This window comes from Papaver somniferum, chromosome 3 (genome assembly GCF_003573695.1).
Source record: "Papaver somniferum cultivar HN1 chromosome 3, ASM357369v1, whole genome shotgun sequence".
NCBI lineage: Eukaryota > Viridiplantae > Streptophyta > Magnoliopsida > Ranunculales > Papaveraceae > Papaver > Papaver somniferum.
Window position 1 is genome coordinate 180,818,724 of NC_039360.1, and position 6,000 is coordinate 180,824,723.

Sequence of the window (6,000 nt, forward strand, 5' to 3'; positions counted from 1 at the left end):
CTTAGTGAGTCAGATCCAGATGAGTCAGGTGATTTGACTCAGATCCAGACGACTCAGATCCAGATGACTCAGATGACTCAGCTGCAAACAAACAAGGTGTAAGACTCTTTGAAACTCTCTGCCTCCCTCTGAATCACGCAAAAGCTGAATTAATGAAGGTTTCGATGAGTTAGATTTATAGATTTCACCTTGGCTGTAGATTTATGTATTGAAGGTGAAATCCTGACCGCCACTTACATATGTAAATTTATCCAAACTATGCTATGTATTCTTGATATACAACCACACCCTTTAAACAACATGGTGGTGCTTGACTATACTCTTTGACCATCTTGATGGTGCTTGATCACTACTTTGCTTGTTGAAGTCGACCAAAATGATTCAGTTTACAATTTAAAGATATTTAACAAAACAGACACAATAGAACACAAAATGAATTAGTCTTTGCAGCAATTTTTTTATATATGAAACCAAAAGGGTGTGCATTGATAGGCACAAGAGAACACAAAATGAATTAGTCTTTGCAGCAAATTTTCTTTATATAAGAAACCAAAAAGGTGTGCATTGATAGGCACAAACAAATTCCGCATTTTCGATTATATGCAATTAGAATTTGGACCATTGAACGCCTCGCAGAACCTATAAAATGCTTGCAGTCACGAGCAATGTCAGTATGGTCCTGCGTCTCATGTCTGTCCAGGTCTGTGCTTTTACAAGAATGCCTTGGACAAATTGCTAAGGCTTACACTTACATCTCCAGCTAAAGCATATCTTTCTAAGACTTCTGCTACTTCAGGCTTCAAGATCACTTCTTTATTCACAGGGTTACAAAGATAACAAAGAGCTCCAAGTGCATAATTCACATGTCCATAAAGTTAATTATCGAGTCACCTTACGGAGAAAAAAAAATCAAAAAATTTGCTTCAAACACAACACTGTTTGATTATGTTTATGCTAATTCAAATCTTCAGCACATGTTCTTTTTTAGTTTAGATGCAACCTGATCTACCAAATATTAAAAGTTAATAAACAAACGATAGTTGAGTCTAGAAACTTACAGTATTTCTAAAAGGGTTAGATAAGCATTATACAACCAAAGGAATTCCATCGTATTGAGAAATAAGAGCAGCATTTGCTGGGTCTGTCGAGAAGAACACATAAGAGCACATACAGGGTGGGGTTATGGTATAGTAAGTATTAACAGATGGGATTGGACTAGTCAACTAACTAATACAAGCATTGCAGATACCACCAACACCAAATTCCACAAGTTTCTCGTTTGGCTCAGTCACACAGTCCAAGAACAGATCCAAAACGTTAAGCTGTTAAAGCCAAAAAAATAAGGTACTCAGTATTACTTCCTTATTCATGCCTACACAAATCCAACTTGATGTTATACCTACCTGGCGCATAAACGTGAAATTGAAGGGATCATAGGCAAAGTTAGTTAAGTGTGCAACTACTTTTTCCTTTGTTTCTACAACACAATAAAGTCATTAAAGCCCGCGACATGTTTATCATCCGAGTCCATTTTTGAAGCTTGCATAAACTCGCTGATTAACTGAAGTAATTAGCTAATGAAATATAATTATGTTCACCCATATGCATTATGGGAAATAATTCAGCCTTAGGTATCATCATAATAAAACCATATTATTCAATCAGGAAAATTATCAAACGCGTATAGTACGATAAGCAGATTATTTGTTTAGATCAATTAATTACCTTCATCAGTAGCATTCTGAAATTCACTCACCAACTCCTACAATAAAGAGAGAAAAGGGGTCACATAGAAATTTCTTCGATTCAAACACTTGAATACCGATATTTAACCATAAGATTCACTATGATCACCATCAAATCAATCAATTTTTACACATACTTTGAAATTTTGAAGAACCATAGATTGATTGAATTACGAAGAAGTAGTACTATCTGAAGGTATATTGTAACCTGGGGCTGCTGTTACGCCCTGTCCATTCTTGCTGCCTTTTGTTGTTTGTAAACATGGGGAAGTATTTACAGAGGTAAGAAAGCGAAAAGAGAACTTATTCAATGTAAACATGTCCATGAGGGTGTTTGGCAAGGAGATTCGCTTTTGCTTCAAACGAGTTAAAGTACTTTTCGGAAGTCGAAAATCAGTTCGGCAACACAAACAACTTTTTTGTCTATGAAATTCCTTTCCTGCCTGGCTAATTTGGGCCTACCCCATTTATTTGGGGCCCTATCATTTTATGGAACGTCTAAAAACGGCAAAAGTACTAACTTATCTCTTACTATCAAAATTTAAAAACTTAAATCAAATCTATTAATAATTCTCCTTTTAGGTAGTTTTAGTTTCCCACTAACGGTACTACTAAAAGCTTCTTAATCCTAAAGAAGACTTTAAACGAACTCAACACAAGATGTTTCACCTAACTAAGTTACTCATATCTCTTAACAATTGTCTTCCCACACTATCAATCAAGATGTATGTCAAGGGATGAGTTTGTAAGAATGTAAGACTGCACTATTTATAGTGTTATGGCCAAAGCTTGCTTGGAAAACAAGATATTACTAATTTCAAAAGTCCTTAATATATGAATATATTTATTTATACAATTAGCAAATACCAATTGTATTCCAACAATTAAACCGATCTTTCTCATAGATTGCAATTAATATTAGCTAGCATACATCCACGTATTTTACTAATATAATTATTAGAGCACTGCTCGGTCGAACTCGCAAGCGTTGCTATCTCAAGCTTGTTGTCAAGTTTAGTTGCCAAAACTATAAGTCTTGATTTCTAGTATACTTATAGCTAAGTCTCGGATTAGGACAGAAAGTGTAGTTGAGCATTAAACTTCACGACGTTCATCGATTGAAGACGAAGAACTACTAAAAGGAGCTTGTGGAACTTCATCAACAAAAGGTATGTGGAGACTTGAACTCATATATCACTCAAAATTCTATCTACTATATCTCTTATTTGAGACAAAAGTCGTATAGCTATATAGACTTCGATTATACACATTTGATATTTCGAGCTGAGGTTAACTTGCTCACATATTTCTCGAAATATGTGTTGGTAAGCTTTCGCTTTAACCAGGTTCATCTTATACTCTTGACGAAAGTCAAAAGATGATCATATGAAAATCTCCTGGTAACATCTTACATGATTTGTGTGATACAGTCATTTGATGTTGACTCGAAATGTTTCATATTGATTATTTCAATAACTTGAAAATCGCTTTGATGCTAATAGTTAGTGAAAACAACTATTGTCATCCTCTAAGAAAGTTTCAATGATTGAAATAGATTTTAGAACAAATGGATTTAAGCATAGTATGCGTACTTTCACATATGTAATCCATGTTCGGGAACCATGGTATGCATACCCGTATGCTTACTTGTTGGTTTTGAGAAAGTCCGGGAACCTGGTATGCAAACCAGTACGCGTACTGGCGTAAGGTTCAGGTCCGGGAATTTCTGCTGAGTTTGGATGCTATGCGTACCAGTTCGCGTACTTGCGAAACCCAAACTTGGTCCGACAACTTAGGTACGCATAGGTGGATGATGTTCTAAAATCGGTTTGTTCATGAACTAATACATTTATATAATAAGGAATGCAATCTTTTGGAAACCGTGGCTATAATGTTCATGACTTGATTCGAGTGAATCAAAATTGATTTTGCTTCAATTGTGTCTTGTATACTTCTATGAGAATATAAACAATTGAACAACTCTAGAACTAGTTTCACTTAAGTCATTTGAACTAGTTATGGTTAAGATGAATAAGGTTGATATGAAAGTGTTCATATGGTTAACTTCGGTTAACTATTGTTGAGCCAACATTGTGTACATGTTTAGGTTTGGTTACTCATATCTAAATGAATGTACATTTCATTTGTGTGTAACAAGCTAAGTTCAATCTAACGGTTGAAAGATATTAGCTTGAGTCTAATCAGGTTTTCATTTAATGGTGAATATTGAATGTTTTGTTACAAAGGTAGCATTGATTGCAAACCCTGATTTGAAGACTATATAAAGGAGAACTCTAGAAACTGGGAAACCTAATCCCCACACCTCATGTGTGATACTAGTTACGACTAGAGTGATTCTCCTTTAACCTTATGTTTTTCACGAAATCCTGTAGGTTAACGACTTAAAGACTTCATTGGGATTGTGAAGCCAGACCCAACTATTTTCTCTGTAGTTGCGTGATCTGATGTTGTTGTTTCTATCGTGATTGAGTACTATCTTCCCTAAGATTGGTTCGAGATTTAGTCTACGATAGGCAAGATAATAAGTAGTCACAAACATCTTCGTCTCATCGTTTGTGATTCCAAAATATCTTGTTTCGCTACCATACGATAAATATTATTGTGAGGTGATTGATATTTTTAGGATATTCTTCGGGAATATAAGTCCGGTATATCAATTGGTTCTTGTTCACCTTGATTTATCAAAAGACGGAAAAAAACCTCATAGGTTTATCTGTGGGAGACAGATTTATCTATACAATAGCCTTTTCTGTGTGAGACAGATTTGTTTATCAAGTCTTCGACTTTGGGTCATAGCAACTCTTAGTTGTGGGTGAGATCAGCTAAGGGAATCAAGTGCGTAGAGTCCTGCTGGGATTCAAAGCCGTAAGGAGCGTAACTATACCTTCATCGGTGTGAGATTGATCAGGGCTCAACTACATTCCAGTATGAAGTTAACTTGGAGTAGGCTAGTGTCTGTAGCGGCTTAATACAGTGTGGTTTTCAAATCTGGACTAGGTCCCGGGGGTTTTTCTGCATTTGCGGTTTCCTTGTTAACAAATTTCTGGTGTCTGTGTTATTTCTTTTCCGCATTATATTTTGTTATATAATAGAAATATCACAGGTTGTGCATAGTTCAATCAATTAGAGAATCCAACCTTTGGTTGTTGATTGACACTTGAACATTGGTCGTTGGTACCGTTCAAGTTGTTTCACATAATAATAAGGCTCGCGGATTTCTGTCTATTTGATTTGTTGATTACATTGTGAAACAGAGATATAACTCTTGGATATATTTTCATTAATTGAGTCTGACTGTCTAGTTGATTCTCTTGGAATTATATTGGAGTTTGTCCATACATATTGCTAAGCGAAATATTGGGTGTGGTTGTTGGACCCACGCTTTTTCAGTAATAACTAAAGATATGCAGACCTTTGGGATATGGTAATCATATAATTCGATATTGAAATAAAATCTAGACTGCCTTAGCAATAAACAAGCTAGCAGACCTCACAAATCCGGAACTTACGACTACCGAAGAGCAGCATAGATTCTTAACCACCTCTCAAGAACAATCATCGAAAGATTAACTAAGATCAGTCTTTAGATATCTATCTTGAGGAATTACGAAGTCTGAGACGAAGAGAACTTTGTGATTACTATCTATCTTTCCTGAAAGAGATTACGAAAACCTCGATAACAGAAAAGCAAGATCAGGATACACGCACTATAAAGGTAAAGATAGTCGGACCTGGCTTCACGAATCCCCAAGCGAAGTGTTTTTAGTCGTACACCTAAAAGGTCAATAGAGGCGGCTCTAGAATCAACTAGGACACAAAGTGTCAGGGATTGAGTTTCCCAGTTGACATAGATACTTTATTTATAATTTTCAAAAACCAGGGTTAGCTTAGAATTCAAGCTAAGATAACTTGAGAATCAAACAAACAAAATAGGTCTTCAAACTACAATAGAAGACTATACACATAGGTTCGGTTACTGAACCGTGTATAATGACTTTTCGGTTTGGAAACTTTGCCAAAGAACTAAAATATATTTGATGTTCATTTAAACACTTAAGAAATTAATCATAGTTCACACACATAAGTGTTTAACTGATCAATGAAGTCTTAGAACTGTTTAAGATAAGAGGGTTCTAGCAATGCTAAACATATTAAAATAATAAGTTCTTAAGCATCTGCTAAACATTATCGGGAAAGTTGGTACAACGGTTCACCAACCGTAGGGATTTTTCAC

At 35.5% G+C, this 6,000-nt stretch overlaps 1 pseudogene; it reads right to left on the minus strand.

Annotated features, from left to right (window-relative positions):
* Positions 1–686: 686 nt before the first annotated feature.
* Positions 687–2,009, minus strand: LOC113360396 (annotated as a pseudogene).
* Positions 2,010–6,000: the final 3,991 nt, after the last annotated feature.